The following is a 23,641-nucleotide window of genomic DNA, read 5'->3' on the forward strand; positions in this document are numbered from 1 at the left end:
CCAAAACACAAGTTATAGCAGAAACATCAATTTTCCAGCCAGAAATATCAATTTAAATTCTCCAATCTCAGAATATGCAGAAAACTTCCGTGACTAAAGTTCTGTCAGAGATGATATGTTCAATTTCTCCTTTGATCCACATTCTCTTAAACCTGCACAACAACATGACTATCAGCAGACAGACCAGCTCACTACCATGGTTCAACCACCACCAATGCACGATCTTCCTATCCTTTGTATACAAATTGCAATGACCAAAGCAACACGGAAACCTGCATTTTCACAATAGAAGCAAAAATCACCGGCAAAGCATCCCAAGCAAAAATCCAAAGCATCTCATGTAGCACATATAGATGATGCACGCCGTCAAAACCAACAGTTGTTCCTACAGTAATGCACACAAAAAAAAGGGCAGGTTAAGTGCAAATGAAATAAAACACATTGTCATTGAATTCAGGCTGCAATCTACACCAGTATTAGGAAAATGGCAGTGTAAGGTTCTGGCGCTCAAGCGGAATACTTTGGTCATTACCTATCGAAACAGAAGCGGAATGGTGAAGTAAAAGTTGAAGTTAGCCGCCAACTTGTGTTAACATAACAACACCCTGCAAAATACCAAAGCCATTCAATAAATTTCCCAAACTTGGACATAATCCCATGTTACTTTGCCTTGATTAATCATCCAGTAGACATGTTGATTGTGCCTTCACCTTGCTGCTTCGCTCACAAGTACCCTTGCAAATGCCTTGACCACTATCACAAACCTACAAAACACAAGTCATGAGTACTGTAACACAAGAACCAACCTTGCAATCAACTTTGCACAAAATCTGCAAAACCATTGCTAAACACCATCCTGCAGCAATACTGCAAACCAAGGCAAGAGAAATCAAAACCAGACACCTTAATCACATGATCAAACATGGCACATACATGGTTAATTTAACAAAGCAATGCACATGAATTATGGTTTTGCACTCACCTTGACGCATCTTGCCATCATGGTACTGCAGCAGCCAAATCAAAACATGAACTCCATAAGGTCATGATATGATGACTGAAGTTGGAACAATGGTTTGAGCTAGGCCATACAACCATGAACCATACGACCTGAACCTACAACAGACAAAAAAAACCATGGACAGTTAGAGGAACTGAGTTCACTGCTGCAGAAAACAGAAGATAATTATAACAGACAAGTGAGAAAAATCCCAAGCCAAATCAGATAATTGCAGAAGGCTCTGACAGTAAATTGAATGAGTTACCTCAAAATGGTGAACAGTCAATATCACTGGTGTTTGTGTCAATTGAAATTAATGTTGAGGTTTCTATGAAACAGGATGATGTTGTGCTTAATTGTGCGTCTGAAACATCTGAAGCATTTTTAGTAATCTTTCCAGCAGAATTCAACAAGGAGATCCAACATTGAATTCTTGTGTTGGTTGATGCTGTTCTTACTTCTCGCCAATGTTGTTTTTTTCCAATTGAACCTTAAGGCAGAAAATCCTCGGTTAAATACAATTCTCAATGCAGATGCAAACTGCAGAAATAGTTCCCCAGGAAGATGAACTAATGGGTGTGATGCTTCTATGTTGCTTGATGATACACCAACGATGCTTGGAGAGAAATTGACCCTTTCTAATATAAATTCTCTGAGATCATTTGAGGTTGTTGACAGGGTTAAAGAGGCTCTTGAGAAAGCTTGTCCTGGAGTTGTTTCTTGTGCTAATATCATAATCATGGCTTCTAGAGATGCTGTAGCACTGACAGGAGGACCTGATTGGGAAGTGAAGTTAGGAAGATTAGACAGTTTAACAGCAAGGCAAGAAGACTCAAACAATATCATGCCAAGTCCAAGTAGCCTAATACTGCACCCTGTTCAAGAAGAATCAAAGCAGCATAATAATGGATCAATGAAACCTGCAGTACACATAACATATTTCTAACTCAAAGCCATTTGCCCTGCTATACCCTGCTGCAATGCCAAACCTGCACAAGCTTAAAACCAGAAGCAAGAACAAATCAGTGAATAAATGATGCAGGCCAAGTGCAAGCACATATCCTATCGGTCCACGCCATGAGGTGCACATCAACATGGATTTAATCACGATTTGTAATTCCACTCTTTGTGTTGTACTGCCCCAAGATGAAACAAACAAGTGCAAGGTCATGGAGATTTCACCACACAACTGATCAAGACATACCTTGTAGCAGGCCAAGCTGAACCAAGGTGATTACCTTGAAACTCAATCACAACCAATACCTGTAGACAAGCCAACATCCTACTGCATACCCATAAACTGAACCCATGCCTTGCAATCCATCAAAGTCTTGGCCCTGTGCAGCACCACTTCAGGCTACAACAATCCAAATGAAGCTACCAACACATTGGATTTACAGGACTTGCTATCCCATTGTAATGGCTATCCTTGAGGCATGAATTTGGAAGCAAATGCATTGGTCCTGTATCCTGCAGTGGCCAAAACCAACATGAGCCTCACATAAGAAAAACCATGCTTAGCCACTTACCACCTGATGAACTGAACGAAGGGATCCAACAGGGCAATGCAAGGCCAATTCAACAAGGTTGAAGCAAACCATGCTCACCATTCTTTTACTGCGGTAAAAAAAATAAGGGGGGAACACATTAATCAGTCAATTTGCAAAACCTAAAGTGCAAAACCATTAACCAACAGTCAGAGGGCAAAGTCCAAAAAACATCCCAAATTGATATGAGGTCAAAGCAGAGAAGAAAGGATACCTTTTCTTGAATCTAACATGGATAGGGTAATTCTGTGTCTGAGCATCCAAAGTGCTTTGCAGAAACACTCCTTTTGAACAGCAAAGACCCCATTGGAAACCCTAATTCACAGAATATAAAAGGAGAATGAATCAGTAAACAACAGGGATCTAGAGGCGGAAAAGAGACCAAAGAAAACCCTAATCCAAGAAGAGGAAAGCAACAGAGACCTAGAGGCGAAAATCTGAGGAAGAAAAAAAAACCTAAAACCCCAGAACCGTTTACCTGGAGGCCGGCGTCTATACGCCCTTCACCGCCACCACCACGACACTTTGTAAGTACTTCTCCTTCTTTCCTTTTATCCATCTCATGTGCTTATTGATGAAATGTTGTGAGAGTTGGGAGGGATTGATTCGCTGAGCTTAAGGTCGAGTGCGAGAGAGATTCGTTGAGAAATTGAAAGAAGCGTGAGGTGAGGAATGTTTGAATGATGGAGATTGAGAGATGAAGGTTTGAGCTCGTAAGGTGAGAGAGAGTGAGGGAGACGATAGCGGTGGAGACGAGCTTCTGCTGTTTCCATTTTCTTTTTTTCTTTTTTTCAATTAATTCTTTTATTATTTAATTTATTTCATTTTTAACACAAAAATCAGAAAAATGTATATGTTCGTATTTTCTTTTATTATTATTATTTATTTTTTATTTAGCTTAATTTGTTTTTAACAGAGAATAAAAAACCATAAAAATGTTTATTTTGTTTTTTTTATTATTTTGTTATAAATTTGTCAGCCCAGTTCATATATTTATGATAGTACCTCAATAGCAGATAGTGTTGAGTGGCCTAGTGGAGAGATGGTAGTTGCATAATATTAGGTGGGGAGGGTTCAATACTTATGTGTGGCTGTTTTTGGCATTTTATTTCTTTTAGCTATATTATTTTTCTTTTAGCATTTTCATTTCTTTTTATGTTTATGCCCTTATTACACTCATATGTTCATTTTGTTAATAATGTAAAGTTGTTGTATTTTAATTTAATTCAAGACCATTTTTAAAAACTATAAAAATAATATTTTTCTCGATTTAATATCGAGCCCATCTTTCGTACCCTTGTAAGTCGATTGCTTTTTAAGCATCACCATCAACCTCACATAGCTTACTCTTGGGCTTTCTTACAATGAGTCGGTTCCCTTGCACTTACACTCATACATTGTTTATTATTTCATTATTTCATTCTTTGATTATTTGATTTGATTATATACTTGTTTATATCTTACTTGTTTGATTAACTGTTGCCTACTTGTATGATGTATGAGGCATATATTTATATGGTTTGATTGCCATGACAACCCCCATTCATAACAAATGTATCCCTCTCCCATGAAATGTATAATATTCTTTCATTCTTTATTCATCTGTTAATACAAGAAATAAAATGAACACCCGATAACCATTTCAAAACAAGACCAAAACCTCGATCCAACGTCGAGTAATCATTTTTCAAAACCTAACAGAACCAGCACGTATTCATCCACCCTTTTGTAAGTCGATTGCTTTATGCATCGCCATCAACCTTGTAAGTCGATTGCTTTATGCATCGCCATCAACCTTGTAAGTCGATTGCTTCATGCATCGCCATCTACCCTTATCCCTAACCCTTTTCCTTGCTCCCTGCTCCACTCGTCAACTCTTGTTCTGATTAAGTAGCACCCATTAGATAGAACCCTTTGTATGATAACATAGGTAGGATTCCCATATCCTTTGCATGCTAAAATTAGGTAGATATTCCCATTTGTAAATCCAAACACTTAAGTACACATTGCATGACAACTTTAGGGCAGAGCTTCCCCCACTTCTAGACCTTTCCGAGCGTCTCCGATCCTGTGGCATGTAGTCCGTCCTATTGCAAAGAGGTAACTGCCTAAGACTCGATTCAGCGAGCTGCGACACCTACTGCTAGGGCGTGAACACATTGCCCACTCTCTTTTGACACAACTGGTGTCCTCCTTCTCTAAGTCCATATTCAGATGGCAACCCCTGAGGGGAACTACGTCGCCCTGATTCTCATACCAGATGAGGTACGTAGGCAGGAGATCGTGCGAGATCTCTCCGGGCACACTTTTCTTTCTTTTTGTGTGTGTGCTTGACAGTTATAGGCTCGAGTTCCCGACTCCCTATTAACTTGTTTGGTTGTTGTGTGCTTGGAAGCTGATGTAAGTCCATCGAGTGGCATTCGGGTTCCAGTGTGTGTGTTTTGGTTCGGATGCCGATGTAAGTCCAGTGATTGGCGTTCGGGCTCCACGTTTGCCTTTTTGTGTGTGTTTTGGTTCGGATGCTGATGTAAGTCCAGTGATTGGCATTCAGGCTCCATGTTTGCCTGCTTGTGTGTTTGTTTGTTTGGCGTGCGTGTAGCCGAACTACGGCAACTCTGATTCTCATATTCAGATGAGATACGTAGGCACAAGATGTGATGTCTTGCCGAGTTTGACTAACGACTAACAACTAATCCTTGTTTGCTTTCGCCCTCGTTGCGATCCTTTCTCTCGCCCTCGTTGCGATCGAGACTTTCCCTTTCTCTTGCCCCAGTCGCAATCGAGACCCTTATTCCCGTAGTTAGTTGAACTACGTTTTTGCTCTGATTCTCATTCCCGATGAGATACGTAGGCATAAGACGCGATGTCTTAGCGAGCACACTTATCCTTAACCCTTAGGTACCCGAGCTACGAAGACTCTGATTCTCATATTCAGATGAGATACGTATGCAATGGATGCGATATCCGTGCGAGTCATTTTCTTTAACCCTTTTAGTAAATAGTACATTAGATAAACACACACCCCTTTAGACAAGAAACAACAAGAGTGGATCCCGTAGAGTACTACGGATGCGTAGGGGTGCTAATACCTTCCCTTCGCATAATCGACTCCCGAACCCAAGATTTGGTTGCAAGACCTTGTCTTTTCCTTTCCTTTCTCCAGGTTTACTTCGAGCGTTTCCTTTCCCTCCTTTGGGATAAATAACGCACGGTGGCGACTCTTCTGTCATTTCTTTCTCGCCGGTTGTTTTTTCGCACCTCCTGTTTTTTTCGGGCTGCGACAGCAGGCGACTCTGCTGGGGACATACAGTTTCCCTAGGCGAGTCCCTCCTAGCTTTTGTAGATTTCTTGTTTGTTGGGTGTTTATGCTTTTGTACAGTCGTTTACTTTCCGCATTTACCTGCTCTATTTTATTGCATTCATGTACATATGTTTGTTGTATCTGTGGGTTCTGTGGGTCGTTTGTTTGTTGGGTTGGGACTGTTCTATGAGAGATAAGCCCACTACCCAGGCTTGAGTGTACACATAGGTGTTAGAGTGGATAGTCATGAGGCTTGCGTGACATGTTGCTACATTAAGTCGTTCATGAGACCCACATTCCAGACGAGGTTTCTGTTGGATATATTTTGTCCTATGGGTGTTCCATAACGACAGATATTCCTTTAGAAATCGTCGACTCTGGTGACCATTTCCCGAGAACTCAGTCAAGGCCTCTCCTCCGAGACGTGATTATGTTAGCTCTGGTGGGCGCATTCTCGCTGCTCAATCCGAGGACCCCGAGACTGGGAACTTGCTTTAGGATATCCTGTTGAGGGGAGTCAGCAGAGGTCTTTTATCCCGTAATAATGCCAAACCTTCAGTGGTAAACGTATTATTCTCGACTGAAGGGCTGAAGCTGACAAACTTCTGTTCTTAGAACCTACCAGTGAGGGGAGGGTTTGATCTCTACAAATACGGTTTCTGCCAGTGGTGCTGTGATGGTGACTTTGGTTCAGCCAAATTTATGGACATTTATTTCTGGGACGCCGGAGTTCTGTCAGTGGTTTATCAATGGGTTCCGTTTATTTCGGATCCCCGGGTTGAATTTGAAAGTACCTGTTCAGAGGATCTGACAGTCATCCGTTCAGTGGATGTTCATATGATGATAGTGATGTAATCTCCAGTTCCGTTTATTTCGGAACTCCCCAAGTCGGATTTATGGTGACTTAGTCCCGATGACTGTGACTAGTTCAGAGAATGGGTCTTCAGATGACTTGGTGGCGCAGTGACTTGCATTCATGCATTTGCATCGCATTCATCTGCATTCAACTCGTGTCTATCCGTACTCAGGATCCACTTTTTGATTAAGATTCTGGTTGAGAGATATCCAGATGTCAGAATGTTATTGATGAAAAATTATCTGTCTCTGTGAAACCAAAATCAAAGGAATATTCCTGGTACGGATAGACATTGCATGCGTGAGTCATACTAACCCATTTGCTGTTTTGTAGGTGTCAACCGGTGCGCATAGCTCTTCCATTCAGACATACAGTCAGACTCAACAAATCCAAGCTGATGGATCTTCCCAACGCCGACATCCTTGAACTGAAAGAGATGATGAGGGGATTGTTCAGTATTGTGCAAGGGCTTGCCTTGGGGCAGAAAGCCATGTCTGAGAGATTGGAAAGGATTGAGAGCTGGATGATCAAGGAGAAAGTTCAGGGAAAGGCTCCATCATCCGATGTAACAAATCCCTCTGGCTCGGTAGCAAAGAAACTCTCTGACAGTGGTCCGCTCAAAAAGGAGGTTGAGTCAAGTGGTGTGCCAGCAAAGAGAGAACGCAGTAAGGATCGTTATCATCCTTATGCTGTTGCTGTAACCACTCTTGTTGGTAACTCACCCGTACCCCCGCAACAACCACCACCTCAACAGAAGGCACCGAGAGCTAGGAGCCAGGTGAAGAAAAAGAAGGAGGATCGTCAGTTTGAGGAGCCACCTGTGACCTACACCCTTCTGTTCAGGAGATTGAGGGATTTGGGGTTAGTCCGGCCAAGGATTTTGATTCCCGTAGCACAACAGAAGAGGCCTGCACACCATGATGAGAATGCCAGTTGTGAATTCCATTCTGAGGCACCCGGGCACAGTGTTGAGGGTTGTAGAGCTTTCAAGCATGTCGTCCAGGACATGGTGGACTCCAAGACCATCAGCTTGGCCCAGATAATGAATGGGGATGTCAACCCGGTACCCAGGCAGGGTCCTGTAAAAGTGAAGATGGTGAAAAAGGTCAAGAAAGGAATGGAGATGACTGAGGAAGATCAGCTAAAGGTTCCCCTGGCTGTGGTTCCAAAACCTCTGGTGCAGGATGGAGTCTTCCCTGTGGTTGATAATTGTTGTGCGGCCGTTGCCACAGAGGGGTGTGTATTGATGGGAGACACGACCCAGAAGATGAAAGAAGTAGAAATGGACATTGGAAACCTTGAAATACCCAGTCAAGCAATCGAAACCGTCCAGGTGGAGAGCGCTCTTGTTGTCGAGAAAGAGAAGAAGCTGTCCATTTCTTCTTATAAACAAGCTCTGGAAGTGGTGAAGAACAAAGAGGCCCAAGGCTGGGGAAGGATCATTGAAATAGTGGTAAAGGCAGACATGTTCGGGATTGGTTATCCAGATCAAGAGTCGTCTAGACCAAACAGAGGACGTCGTCCACCGTACATCTTTGTCAGTGCAGGAATGCTGGATTCTGATCATGCTTGTTCAGTGAGTGAAGAGATTGACTGTGACCGCGAGCTCGAGCTGTGGATAAAGTCGTGCGTACCAGGCGATTGGAGGGCCTCCAAAAGCATCACTGTCGCTCATCCGGAAGTGTAGTATTTCTGCGTTTTCATTTTGTTTGCATGAAAGCCATACGTTTTGCCCGAAACGTAATGGTCCATTGTAAGGGCCATCTCATGTGTTTCATTATGCAACCTTTTGCATCAGTAATAAATGGATGTTTTTGTAATTAACAGCGGTGTTCCCTGTTTTTCATTTTTTGCAGTTTTTTTTTTTAAAAAAATAATAATAAAAAAAGAATATAAAAATGGAAATGTTTTTCGTTCTATCTCCTTTTGAATTTATCTCGGTCCAACCTCAAAAGTGATTACCCTCCTGATCTCATCGATAACAATTTGGTTACACCTTTGTATAACTTCGACAATTCGACCTATCATGCCGAAGGAGGAGGCGAGGAAGATTGTGATCTGTTGGAATTAGCCGGGTCGTTGAAACCAGAGGAGAAGATGATTCAACCGCATGAGGAGTGCTCAGAATTGTTGCTCCAAGCACCGCCGAGGTCAGAAAGCGAATATTGAGGCCGCTTCAGAGGCAAGTCAAGAACAGGATGGTATATGCGCGCCTGGTTGTATCTAGATACACCAAGGTAAGATACCAATGTTGTGGAGGCACAAGTTACCATGGAGAGAAGACTGTCCTCCAGGGAAGCGGAAACCGGCGCTGAAAGATGAGAATGTGTGTGGACTGTCGAGATGTGAGCTGAGCTAATCTGAAAGATGAATTCCCGGTACGTCACAACGAGGTATTGGATTGATTATAATGCTCAGTTTATCTTCATGGATGGCTTCTTGGCCGAGACCAGATTGAACTGTTGCCAGATGATATGACGTAAACCATGTCCATCACACAAGGGGCACCTTCTGGTTATAAGGTGATGTCGTTTAGTATCGAGAAGGCCGGTGCCAAGTATCAGAAGTCTAGGGTGACTTTGTTTCATGATATGATTCATCGTGAAAGCAAATGCCATGTTAATGACATGATGGCAAAGTCCCAAGCAGAAGAGGGGCATCCGGTGGATCAAGTTGTTTGACAGGTAGAGATAACTCATACTGTTGAGTTCGAATTAGCGCACTTATGGAGTGTTGTCCAGCAAGCTGCCGAGGCATGTTGCGAACGAAAGAGGAATCAAGGTTGATCCTGCAAAAAAAAAAAAAAAAAAAAAAGGGACAGTACTAGAAACGCCTGAACCATAAACAAACGAAAAAAAGAAAGAAATCAAATGGTCAGATGGAATGAGGACTGCCAAGGGGCATGGAAAGACAAAAAAAAAAAAGTAGTAGGAACCTCTGATTCTGATACCTTCCGGGGAAGAAACGACTGCTAATCTGGTACTTGACAGCCCTTAAGGGGTCTATGAGGTGCGTATTGAGTCAGTATGACTAGTCTTGTCGAAAAGAGCACGCAATTTACCTAAGCAAAAAGTTTATCGACTGTGAAACAATACACTCACTGCTCGAGAAAATTTGATGTACTTTGGCATAGGCTGCTCGCCGATTGAGACAGTGTATGCTGGTTCATACCACCTTGTGGATGTCCAAAATGGATCTGATTAAGTATGTGCTTGAGGAGCTAGCATCGAACGGACGGGTTGTGAGAGGGCAAGTGATGTCGACTGAATGCGATATTCAGTATACCTCCTAGAAAGCAACCAAGAGGAGGGTATTGTATGGTTATCTCGCCCAACAGCCCACTGATGATTGTCAACCAAGGAAGTCTGAAGTCCCTGATGAGGACATCTTGAGGTACTCGAATCGAAAGATTGAGGGTGACCGATCCCGGAGGAGGGGCCTGACCCCGAATCCGAACGGGTTTTGATGTCTGATGGGGAGAGTTTAAAGAGAGTGAGCTAGTGCTTCCCCGATAACATGTGAACGCACCAATGATAGTGGCTGAGTACGAAGTTGGTATCCTGAGTGTCGTACTTTGGTACGTGCATCTACTGGGGCAACGCCTTCCTCAGGCGGTATGGGATGGAAGTGATATTGCCTGCTGGAGGCTAGATTTCATTGTGAAGAGTCCGGATGGATGAGAAGTTAGAAAAGGGCGAGTGGATGAGGACTCGGTATAACACATTGAGCCTGATTGAGAAAAGAGGCTGACAGTTACTTGTCATGGGGCAGTTGTACCCAGTAAATGAAGCGTGTTGTTAACCGAGAAGTGCGACCTCGTGGGTAGCAGGGAAGAGATATGGTGTTGAAAGGATCCTTCCTCCTCAAGACGATCGTGGGGCAAGTGAATACAGTTATGAATATCCATTCGTGGTCAAAAAAGGTCTCCTTTGACAGAGCCTTGTTGCTGACGACCATGGATGACGAGGATTTTCCATCCCCTGTGAATGCGGACGCAGTTAAAAGATACTTCGTGAAAAAAAGAGAGAGACCCGTTGGACAAAAAGAATAAAAGAGTCCAGGCAAAAAAGGGCATCCCGGCGAACCAAGAAAAAAAGAGAAAAGGTTCGGGCAAAAGTTAGGGATAATAAAAAGGAAAAAAACTGTACACCCGGCAAGTCGAAAACCCCACAAGGGCGACTTGGGCAAAAAAGGGTATCCCGGTGGACTGAAACCCGAAAGGGCGGCCCAGGCAAAAGAGGGATTGAAACGAACAACTGCGTCTGACATGATCGTTTGTGCTTGAGATATGACTTGGATAATCTCCGACAGAGATCGATCGAAAGCGTCTTGTTCAGAAGGCAGAAAGTGCGAGGACATATGGGGTGTAACCAAGTTGGAACCCGATGAAATCATGGTTTCACATTGCCATTAGGGTAGATTTTTTCACTTTTAGGCAATCACCTCTTTTCAGGGATTGCTTCCTGTGTGTTGCTCGGTTTTGAGCTATCTTTTTCAGTCAATAAATGCGTGTTCAGTCAAATAATTTTGTTTTTGTTTTCATTACCCTTTTGATTACGAAAACATCCATTCGTTTTGATAAGAATAGTTGCATTTTGAAACATAGAGGTCCCTTCCGATGCGTGCTTATAAGATTGAAATCCGGAAATCTTATTCGGAAGTTTGAGTGACCAAGGTGTTGAAATATGGGGCACGCCTGGGGCACGCTTTTATCTAACAATCTCTTGTGCAGGTGCTGTTTGATATCTTCATTCGATGGCATGTAGTGGTATGAAACCTTTTGACAAAAGAGATCCCTGCAGAGCCCGACCAGGGGCAATGGATAGACAAACGGTGAAAAGCCCGTGACAGAGTTGTGACGGCGACCCTGGAGGATTAATCATCTTCAAAGTCTAAGGACTGGAAAGTTTGTATGAATCCCAGGAATTCGATCTTCGTGGGATGAATCAGAGGAGTCTAGGCGAGTCTGGGTGTTCTCAAAAGAGGAAAGCCGACACTGTGGGTGGACGATGGATGCCGCTGTTCGGCGACTCGAAAGGTGTTCCGTGTCCAATAAGCTGTATTTCCCCAGTGGGTGTGAGAGGGTTACCTCCCTAACAGATTTGAGATCAGTGTCTCCTCAGCGAGCCTAAAGGTTACTGCCTTCCTAGTAGGGTTTGTGTTGATGGTTTTCCCTCAGCGAGGTCCCCAAGCGGATCGGGTTCGGAGAAAATCATCCCCAGTAGAGATAAGAATGGGTTGCCTCCCCTAGCAGGGTAATCTCCAAGCAATTCGGGTTCGATGGAGTGCATCCTCAGCAAGGTTTGTCTTTCCCCAGCAGGGTGGAAGTTGACGTGATTATAAGATCCTCAGCACAGTTCCTGGAGTTCCCCGGTGTTGTCTCTGGAGGAGACGTGTGTTTATGCATTCATCATTTAGATAAGCATAGCATATTGCATCATTAGTGCATAGCATTTCCATGATCATGGGGCATTGTGTAAAACAAAAAAAACTCATGCATCAACATTGCAAACATGTCCATTAGCCCTAGGCCGTGGTGACCAGCCGAGATTGGGTTGTTGGAAAGAGTTTAGCATCGCGCCATTGGATCGGCTTCAGAATTGGGTTCATCAGCATGGTTAAGAAGTTGGTGTTTTCCCAACGAGTGACTCCTTAGTTGAGTGGGTATCCCCAGCAGTGTTACTCCCCGAAGTTGGCATCATTTTGCAAGCTTGGTTCAATTCCCCTAGCATATGTGGGCGTGTCTGATCTCTCCATATAGAGTCGACCCCTTAAGCAGAAAATGTCCATCATTCCTTCTGCGCTCCCCACCGAGATACATCCTCGTGGATGATGGTTGCTTCCGTTCCCTCCCTAATGGGATGGGTTTTCCCTATTGAGTTCTTTCCTCATTAGGATGAGTCTTGATTCAGTTTGCCTTTTTGGATCGATCCTAAATTGGCTTCTTGTTCGCTGTCTCTTGTACTTCTCTGGGGCATAAATGAATGGTTGCTCATTAACCGGCACTCATTCATCTCATCCTCAGCGGAATTTTTGGCTTCTACCAACAAACCGGTAGTTGTAAGTCCTATCTTTGTGGTTTTCTACCTACTAACTGGTAGTTGTAAAATCCCACTTTCATCCCCTAGTAGAGTTAACCCTTTGTGCTCATCCTGGTCGATGACTGGTTACTTTTCTGTGGTTTTCTGCCTATAAACCGGTAGATGTAATCCCCTCTTTGTGGTATTGATAGTCTTGTCCCCTTTGGATACTTGCCTTGATCAAGCAGTATTGTCCCCATTGAGTCTTCCCCTTCTTCTTGGATACTTGCTCCGAGTAAGCAACTTTATCTTTTTTTGATTGGTCATCTTTTGCATACCTAGCCTGGTACCCCGTTACCTTTCTTTTCGGTCGTTTATCCATTTAACAACCTACAACCCAGTTATGGATAATCTTCCATGCGAGTGTATTATCTACGTTTTGACGGCTATAGATAATATATCTCATGCACTCTTTGGTCAACCTTTCGATTGTTATCCCCAGCATGGGTCTTTGGCATTCGTGCCGACTCATTTATCACTGTTTTGTTATCTTCGCCGATGCTGATAGACATAAAGAATTTTCCGGTGTTAAGACCGAGGCGGTATTCAGACCGAAGTGGCGTTCAGGCCAATTTCCGATTTTCAGATCGAAGAAGTTTCCGACATTCAGGTCGATGCAACTTGTGGCATTCAGGCCAGTTCCCGGTATCCAGACCGAAGTGGCATTCAGGCCAGTTTTTTCCGGTATCCAGACCGAAGTGGCATTCAGGCCAGTTCCCGGTATCCAGACCGAAGTGGCATTCAGGCCAGTTCCCGGTATCCAGACCGAAGTGGCATTCAGGCCAGTTCCCGGTATCCAGACCGAAGTGGCATTCAGGCCAGTTTTTTCCGGTATCCAGACCGAAGTGGCATTCAGGCCAGTTCCCGGTATCCAGACCGAAGTGGCATTCAGGCCAGTTCCCGGTATCCAGACCGAAGTGGCATTCAAGCCAGTTTTTTCCGGTATCCAGACCGAAGTGGCATTCAGGCCAGTTCCCGGTATCCAGACCAAAGTGGCATTCAGGCCAGTTTTTTCCGGTATCCAGACCGAAGTGGCATTCAGGCCAGTTTTTTCCGGTATCCAGACCGAAGTGGCATTCAGGCCAGTTCCCGGTATCCAGACCGAAGTGGCATTCAGGCCAGTTTCCGATTTTCAGATCGAAGAAGTTTCCGATATTCAGATCGAAGAAGTTTCCGACATTCAGGTCGATGCAACTTGTGGCATTCAGGCCAGTTTCCGGTATCCAGACCGAAGTGGCATTCAGGCCAGTTTCCGATTTTCAGATCGAAGAATTTTCCGACGATCAAGTCGAAGTACTTGTGGCATTCAGGCCAGTTTTCCGATTTCCAGATCGAAGTGGTGTTCAGACCAGATTTCCGGTGATCAGACCAACATTGATACTCTCATATTCCAATGCTTAGTGTTCAGACTAATGTGTGGCGTTCAGGCCATGGGTATTCCTGTTTTACCATTTATTTTGGTATCCAGGTCAACTTTCTGTTTCGGTACTCAGGCCGATTTTCACCGTACCAGACAGACTCTTCTTTCGAGATTGCTTCTGACAGGCATTGTTAATTATTTCATAGGGATTCAGGATCAAAATCTGGATCTTCTTAGTATTTAACCATCTCCCACTATGATCATATGAAGAATATCCTGCTTCATATTCTCTAGTTGGAGACGTTTAAATAGGGGCAGCTGTCATACCCCGATTTTGGTCCTAAATTTTTATGTTTGTTTGGCATGCTTGGCCTAACCTTATGTTGGTTTTATATGAGGATTGGTTTTGATCCAAGGTCATGGTGTTGTGATTGTGGATACATCTATGGTCTTGGTCATCTGAACGATCAAGCTTCTTGTGTTTCAAGCCACTTGCTAGTCATGTTATTGGTTCATGGATACTATGCCAAAACCCTAACCTTATGGTCTCATTCCATGGTTTTGTTCATACACATTATCAGTCAAGGCATTTTCTTTTCAAAAGCCAAACATTCAAGTCATGATTAAACCAATTGTGAAAACCAACTTCCAACCATTTTGTTAATCCATTCCAATTTATTTCATGTCATTGTAAACCATTACATTGAATTCCATTTACAAGAAAAATACAAAAAAATTGACACTTTTTGACCAACTGTTGACTTTGGTCAACAGTTGACTTTTTGGTCAACTTTGACCAAAGTCAACCCAAATCCGAAAACCCTAAAATAAACCCATGTCCATATCCAAATTACACCAAAGGTACTGTTACATGTGGTAAAACAACACTGAAGAGCTTTTGGATACATTCCCGACTAGTAACATAAGTGCTAATATTGGTATGCAATATAATTGGGATCAACCTCGTGAGAACACGCTTCCTTCTTCATCAGGCACAACGGGACTCTCGCTAAATAACCTTGTAGACAAGACCCCGTCTGATCTTCTTGACATTGGCCAAAACACAAGTTATAGCAGAAACATCAATTTTCCAGCCAGAAATATCAATTTAAATTCTCCAATCTCAGAATATGCAGAAAACTTCCGTGACTAAAGTTCTGTCAGAGATGATATGTTCAATTTCTCCTTTGATCCACATTCTCTTAAACCTGCACAGCAACATGACTATCAGTAGACAGACCAGCTCACTACCATGGTTCAACCACCACCAATGCACGATCTTCCTATCCTTTGTATACAAATTGCAATGACCAAAGCAACACGGAAACCTGCATTTTCACAACAGAAGCAAAAATCACCGGCAAAGCATCCCAAGCAAAAATCCAAAGCATCTCATATAACACATATAGATGATGCACGCCGTCAAAACCAACAGTTGTTCCTACAGTAATGCACACAAAAAAAAGGACAGGTTAAGTGCAAATGAAATAAAACACATTGTCATTGAATTCAGGCTGCAATCTACACCAACATTAGGAAAATGGCAGTGTAAGGTTCTGGCGCTCAAGCGGAATACTTTGGTCATTACCTATCGAAACAGAAGCGGAATGGTGAAGTAAAAGTTGAAGTTAGCCGCCAACTTGTGTTAACATAACAACACCCTGCAAAATACCAAAGCCATTCAATAAATTTCCCAAACTTGGACATAATCCCATGTTACTTTGCCTTGATTAATCATCCAGTAGACATGTTGATTGTGCCTTCACCTTGCTGCTTCGCTCACAAGTACCCTTGCAAATGCCTTGACCACTATCACAAACCTACAAAACACAAGTCATGAGTACTGCAACACAAGAACCAACCTTGCAATCAACTTTGCACAAAATCTGCAAAACCATTGCTAAACACCATCCTGCAGCAATACTGCAAACCAAGGCAAGAGAAATCAAAACCAGACACCTTAATCACATGATCAAACATGGCACATACATGGTTAATTTAACAAAGCAATGCACATGAATTATGGTTTTGCACTCACCTTGACGCATCTTGCCATCATGGTACTGCAGCAGCCAAATCAAAACATGAACTCCATAAGGTCATGATATGATGACTGAAGTTGGAACAATGGTTTGAGCTAGGCCATACAACCATGAACCATACGACCTGAACCTACAACAGACAAAAAAAACCATGGACAGTTAGAGGAACTGAGTTCACTGCTGCAGAAAACAGAAGATAATTATAACAGACAAGTGAGAAAAATCCCAAGCCAAATCAGATAATTGCAGAAGGCTCTGACAGTAAATTGAATGAGTTACCTCAAAATGGTGAACAGTCAATATCACTGGTGTTTGTGTCAATTGAAATTAATGTTGAGGTTGCTATGAAACAGGATGATGTTGTGCTTAATTGTGCGTCTGAAACATCTGAAGAATTTTTAGTAATCTTTCCAGCAGAATTCAACAAGGAGATCCAACATTGAATTCTTGTGTTGGTTGATGCTGTTCTTACTTCTCGCCAATGTTGTTTTTTTCCAATTGAACCTTAAGGCAGAAAATCCTCGGTTAATTTCAATTCTCAATGCAGATGCAAACTGCAGAAATAGTTCCCCAGGAAGATGAACTAATGGGTGTGATGCTTCTATGTTGCTTGATGATACACCAACGATGCTTGGAGAGAAATTGACCCTTTCTAATATAAATTCTCTGAGATCATTTGAGGTTGTTGACAGGGTTAAAGAGGCTCTTGAGAAAGCTTGTCCTGGAGTTGTTTCTTGTGCTAATATCATAATCATGGCTTCTAGAGATGCTGTAGCACTGACAGGAGGACCTGATTGGGAAGTGAAGTTAGGAAGATTAGACAGTTTAACAGCAAGGCAAGAAGACTCAAACAATATCATGCCAAGTCCAAGTAGCCTAATACTGCACCCTGTTCAAGAAGAATCAAAGCAGCATAATAATGGATCAATGAAACCTGCAGTACACATAACATATTTCTAACTCAAAGCCATTTGCCCTGCTATACCCTGCTGCAATGCCAAACCTGCACAAGCTTAAAACCAGAAGCAAGAACAAATCAGTGAATAAATGATGCAGGCCAAGTGCAAGCACATATCCTATCGGTCCACACCATGAGGTGCACATCAACATGGATTTAATCACGATTTGTAATTCCACTCTTTGTGTTGTACTGCCCCAAGATGAAACAAACAAGTGCAAGGTCATGGAGATTTCACCACACAACTGATCAAGACATACCTTGTAGCAGGCCAAGCTGAACCAAGGTGATTACCTTGAAACTCAATCACAACCAATACCTGTAGACAAGCCAACATCCTACTGCATACCCATAAACTGAACCCATGCCTTGCAATCCATCAAAGTCTTGGCCCTGTGCAGCACCACTTCAGGCTACAACAATCCAAATGAAGCTACCAACACATTGGATTTACAGGACTTGCTATCCCATTGTAATGGCTATCCTTGAGGCATGAATTTGGAAGCAAATGCATTGGTCCTGTATCCTGCAGTGGCCAAAACCAACATGAGCCTCACATAAGAAAAACCATGCTTAGCCACTTACCACCTGATGAACTGAACGAAGGGATCCAACAGGGCAATGCAAGGCCAATTCAACAAGGTTGCAGCAAACCATGCTCACCATTCTTTTACTGCGGTAAAAAAAATAAGGGGGGAACACATTAATCAGTCAATTTGCAAAACCTAAAGTGCAAAACCATTAACCAACAGTCAGAGGGCAAAGTCCAAAAAACATCCCAAATTGATATGAGGTCAAAGCAGAGAAGAAAGGATACCTTTTCTTGAATCTAACATGGATAGGGTAATTCTGTGTCTGAGCATCCAAAGTGCTTTGCAGAAACACTCGTTTTGAACAGCAAAGACCCCATTGGAAACCCTAATTCACAGAATATAAAAGGAGAATGAATCAGTAAACAACAGGGATCTAGAGGCGGAAAAGAGACCAAAGAAAACCCTAATCCAAGAAGAGGAAAGCAACAGAGACCTAGAGGCGAAAATCTGAGGAAGAAAAAAAAACCTAAAACCCCAGAACCGTTTACCTGGAGGCCGGCGTCTATACGCCCTTCACCGCCACCACCACGACACTTTGTAAGTACTTCTCCTTCTTTCCTTTTATCCATCTCATGTGCTTATTGATGAAATATTGTGAGAGTTGGGAGGGATTGATTCGCTGAGCTTAAGGTCGAGTGCGAGAGAGATTCGTTGAGAAATTGAAAGAAGCGTGAGGTGAGGAATGTTTGAATGATGGAGATTGAGAGATGAAGGTTTGAGCTCGTAAGGTGAGAGAGAGTGAGGGAGACGATAGCGGTGGAGACGAGCTTCTGCTGTTTCCATTTTCTTTTTTTCTTTTTTTCAATTAATTCTTTTATTATTTAATTTATTTCATTTTTAACACAAAAATCAGAAAAATGTATATGTTCTTATTTTCTTTTATTATTATTATTTATTTTTTATTTAGCTTAATTTGTTTTTAACAGAGATAATAAAAAACCATAAAAATGTTTATTTTGTTTTTTTTATTATTTTGTTATAAATTTGTCAGCCCAGTTCATATATTTATGGTAGTACCTCAATAGTAGATAGTGTTGAGTGACCTAGTGGAGAGATGGTAGTTGCATAATATTAGGTGGGGAGGATTCAATACTCCTGTGTGGCTGTTTTTGGCATTTTATTTCTTTTAGCTATATTATTTTTCTTTTAGCATTTTCATTTCTTTTTATGTTTATGCCCTTATTACACTCATATGTTCATTTTGTTAATAATGTAAAGTTGTTGTATTTTAATTTAATTCAAGACCATTTTTAAAAACTATAAAAATAATATTTTTCTCGATTTAATATCGAGCCCATCTTTCGTACCCTTGTAAGTCGATTGCTTTTTAAGCATCGCCATCAACCTCACATAGCTTACTCTTGGGCTTTCTTACAATGAGCCGGTTCCCTTGCACTTACACTCATACATTGTTTATTATTTCATTATTTCATTCTTTGATTATTTGATTTGATTATATACTTGTTTATATCTTACTTGTTTGATTAACTGTTGCCTACTTGTATGATGTATGAGACATATATTTATATGGTTTGATTGCCATGACAACCCCCATTCATAACAAATGTATCCCTCTCCCATGAAATGTATAATATTCTTTCATTCTTTATTCATCTGTTAATACAAGAAATAAAATGAACACCCGATAACCATTTCAAAACAAGACCAAAACCTCGATCCAACGTCGAGTAATCATTTTTCAAAACCTAACAGAACCAGCACGTATTCATCCACCCTTTTGTAAGTCGATTGCTTTATGCATCGCCATCAACCTTGTAAGTCGATTGCTTTATGCATCGCCATCAACCTTGTAAGTCGATTGCTTCATGCATCGCCATCTACCCTTATCCCTAACCCTTCTCCTTGCTCCCTGCTGTAGCACCTCAAATTTGCACCCATCATTATGCATACATTCTCATATTAGGTCATAGCATAACATGGTCCACTGCATAGCATTGCATTGTCCCATTTGCCTCAAGTGCAAGCCAATCAAGAAATTAGGTCAAACTGGTCAGGAGATCAGTCAGTCAAGCAAGCAAGCACAATTTTCAAGGAGCCAAGGCCCTAGGGTTGGTCCAACATGTTCACATGACTTGGGGATCCATTTGAAGTGTTTTGGTCAAGGATTGGATGTTCAGAAATCATCAGTCAATGCACAGTCAGTCAGAAACCCTAAAAGTCAACTGTTGGTCAACTGTTCATTTAATCAGTGATTTGATAGTGGGATTTGGTTTGAGAGAGCTTATTCATGTCCAAATAGGCCTCATATATCATGTCAAACAACATCATGGAAGAATTTGAAGCCAGATCAGAAATTTCCAAAAATGGAAACTGGACCTGTAACTGAAACCTGCCCAAAATGGAAAGTCTTGATCCTCAAACTTACATCATGATACAAGCTTCAAATGAATTTTTGCCCAACATGAAAGTTGAAGATCTTGTTCTCCCATTTCCAAAAAGTCCAAGAACACTCAATTCCCATGAATGGTTGGCAAGTTATGATCGAATCGTTTTCAGAAATTCTTGAACTTCAAAAGGCCATATCTCTCAAACCATTTGGCCAATTTGGGTGGGGTTTTTTCCTACAAGTCACATTTGATCCCCTCTTTCCAAAAATGTAAATTTCATGTACCAAAACTTCACCAATCAAAATGGCATTTTTGGACTTGCCTTAATTAATTTCAAGTGAGTTGAATTTTGAATTTTCAAAATAATCATCTTTTAACCATTTGGCCAATCAAATATGTTCAGAAATGTGGTTTTGGTCAGGTTACAAAGTCAAATTTATGCAGTACACATAGCCCATGCCAACTTGCTTGAAACTTGGAAAGAAAGTACAACTTTCAACAACTTTACTCCACATTTTCATGAACCATGTTGAGCACTCCACAAGCAACCACAAAACAGCAGAAATTAACATCATTTTCTGTCAAATGAGAGCCCAACTAGCAGCCACAAACCAACAGAACCTCACTCATTCTAAAAAACTCATTTTTTGTGCATTTCTCAAAGTCTGTCAAAAACTTCCAAAGGACTAAGCCTTGCCTTGCCTAAAACAACATCTATACAACCTTTTGAACCTATTTTCACCACCATTCTTCAACTGTAAGAGCTCTTGGTGGACTGTTCTTTCCAAGCTCCATTAATGGCAAAGTGAGATTGAAACCAAACCAAGCTGTTTCAAGGCAAACCATCTTCATCATTCATCATTGCAAGCTTGGAGCTTCATCTGTTTTAGGCCAACAACATCAAAAAACCGCTGTACCACGACTGTTCTTCAACCTTGGTGAGTTTTTCGAGTTCCACTATTCTTAAAACCTTGACATCTATTAGATAGGTCTTTTTATGCTGAGCTTAATAGTGGTTGTGGTTTTAAAAATGATTGAGTATTTGCAAAGATGTGTTGGTTTGAAGTTTGATGTTCAAACCTTCTTGTGCTCGATTCGTGTTTAGTAGTGAGAGTTAGGCCAAATCTTTGTTGTCTTGTTGATGTGTGAGGCGAGAACTACAAAATGGTGTGCTTAATTTTGAATTACAAGAGATTTGTTCCTGGACCTGGGTTTTGCGTGGAAGAGATTGAAGGCGCTGCCCAGAAGTTTGTTTCGTTTCACTGTAGCATAGGTTTTGAATGTTGGTTGTGGAAGGAGACCGGTGATTGGTTACTGGGGTGGGACCGGCAGGAGCGCTATTGGCTCATGTTGCGCGTTGACCGAGCGCTGACTTCACAAATTAAATGAAACGCTGAGTTTCATACTCAGCAAAGGGGCGTTTTGGTCTTTTGGTTTTTTTAAATATTCATTCCAATAATCATTATTTAATTCACTTTATTTTGCAATTTTTATTTCACTTGGCATGGCTCACTTACAAAAATCATAACTTGTTCATTTTTGATCCAAAATTCATGGGACTTGTTGCATTTTGTTCACATGAATCTCTAGTTTTTTATCACATTTTTTCCAGAATTTTTGGATGGTTTGATTTTAAATGGCATGAGGGTTTGTGACATGTGTTCATATTTTGTACACTTTGCCAAAACATTTGTGAAATGGTGATACTTTATCCAATGGCTCCCAATTTTTTTGTGCTTAAACTAGACACAATCATGGTGATTTTGGTGTAGAGTTTGTGAATTTATCATTGCTGGTTTGTGAGTTATGATTTTTTGAATTAGGGTGTGACAATTTGTGTCACACCATTGATGTCCAACTTGATGATTTTTGATACCATGCTTCTTGACCTCCAATTGATCTGATTTTTTGCATGAACCTACTCTTGTATGTCTAGTTGACTTGTGAATTTTCTTGGAATTATTTGTGGCATTTCCTAATTGTTTGAGATTTTCTCCCCTGCTTGGTCATATGTTGAGTTTTTGTGACACTTGTTCCCATTTCATTTGTGAAATTCTCATACTTTATTAGATGGACATGAAATTTTACATGAGATAACCAGACATCCTCATCTTTGCCATGGTTTTGATCCCATTCATTTATCATACACCATCTCTGATTTATGATTTTTCTAAGTTGATGCATGTTTGGTTGACTTCTTTGAGCATGTCCAAAATTGCTTTGACTTTCTGATTTTCATTGACTGCCTTCCACTTGTCCAAATGGGATGAAATTTGACATGCTTACCATGCTGTGGGTTGTGATTGGACATGAATTATTTGATGATTTTTTGGAATTGATTATGATTGGTTTTGATGCAAGTCTTGCTGTTGACTTCTTTGAGCTTCTAAATGCCATGTTTTGACCTAATTTGTTCATGAAATGATGATGATGATTGATATGAATGTGAAACCAATTGGGTTTGTTTCTTAAATGTTTGAACTTGACTTTGATTGGATATCCCTTTCTGTTTTGACTTTCTTATTCTTTTTTGACCCTAGGCTTGCCCTAGTGGTCCTGTTACTCACTTTTGAGCTTGTGTTTTCAGGGTAAGCCACAAATGCTTCAATGAGACCAATACAAATTGATTGAATGTGCTTGTTTATCATGACTAACATGCTTGTTTTGTAGGTTGCTTGGCTCACATGCCTTGAGCCTTGTGCCTTGCACATTCATTTGCTTCTGACTGACTGTTGACTTCTGTTTCCTTTTGCTTTGTTTGAGGTTGTATACTAATGTCTGCTTGACTATTTCAGGTGCTTTTAGTTGCTTAGTTCCTTGTGAACTTTTGCTTTGCTTTGCTTGTATAAGCAATTTGCATTGAGGTATATTTCTAATCTTCATGTAGTCTGGAAGACCTGGCCTGTTACTTGGCCAGGCAACTGTCTGAAGTCCTCCTTAAGAGGCAATGTTTGTGACTGTTTACTTTTGTCCTTGCATAGAGTCAAAGACCTCCTAAGTGAAGAGGCAATTGGCAGAACCCAAGGGATATGCAATCTATCCCCTGCTATTCTGTGTGTCATCTGCTTTGCTCACACCACTGTGTTGATGCATTGCAGATACAAACCCAAGATCTTGTACAATTGTACAGTTGAGTCAGTTTTAAATGTGTAGAAGGGTTCCCACTTTCTGAACCCACACATTCTTGTCTTAAGCTCTCCCAGGCCAGGGATAAGAGCTGTGAAGTCTTATCTTCACTCACCTTTCATCTGCTTCACCTTAGCCCCTCAATGGCAAGGTTAAGAGCAACATTCACCCAGTTCCAGAGGTTTGTTTGTTGAGGTTGATATGACCCCTCGACTAAAACCTAACCTTGTTTGAGCCCCTTGCTTGTGTATAGTGTGTGCTATCTATGCTTGTATGTTTGTTTGACTTGCTTCCTGTGCAAGTTAGGGTTAGTTTAGACTTGCTTCCTGTGCGAGTTAGGTTTTGCTTGGCTTGCTTCCTGTGCAAGTTAAGTGTGTGTGTGGCTTGCTTCCTGTGCAAGTCATGATTAGGATAGGCTGGCTCCCTGTGC

At 41.6% G+C, this 23,641-nt stretch overlaps 2 long non-coding RNA genes across 2 annotated transcripts; both read right to left on the reverse strand.

Moving 5' to 3' along the window:
• Positions 1-320: 320 nt before the first annotated feature.
• Positions 321-2,566, reverse strand: LOC127127106 (uncharacterized). The gene is made up of 5 exons (XR_007805227.1): positions 1,266-2,566; positions 983-1,116; positions 711-764; positions 533-605; positions 321-385 (listed from the first exon to the last, which is right to left on the reverse strand). It is a non-coding gene; the product is annotated as an uncharacterized LOC127127106 (long non-coding RNA).
• Positions 2,567-14,964: 12,398 nt separating this feature from the next.
• Positions 14,965-16,500, reverse strand: LOC127127100 (uncharacterized). The gene is made up of 5 exons (XR_007805226.1): positions 16,466-16,500; positions 16,183-16,316; positions 15,911-15,964; positions 15,733-15,805; positions 14,965-15,585 (listed from the first exon to the last, which is right to left on the reverse strand). It is a non-coding gene; the product is annotated as an uncharacterized LOC127127100 (long non-coding RNA).
• Positions 16,501-23,641: the final 7,141 nt, after the last annotated feature.

This window comes from Lathyrus oleraceus, chromosome 1 (assembly GCF_024323335.1).
Source record: "Lathyrus oleraceus cultivar Zhongwan6 chromosome 1, CAAS_Psat_ZW6_1.0, whole genome shotgun sequence".
Taxonomy (NCBI): Eukaryota; Viridiplantae; Streptophyta; class Magnoliopsida; order Fabales; family Fabaceae; genus Lathyrus; species Lathyrus oleraceus.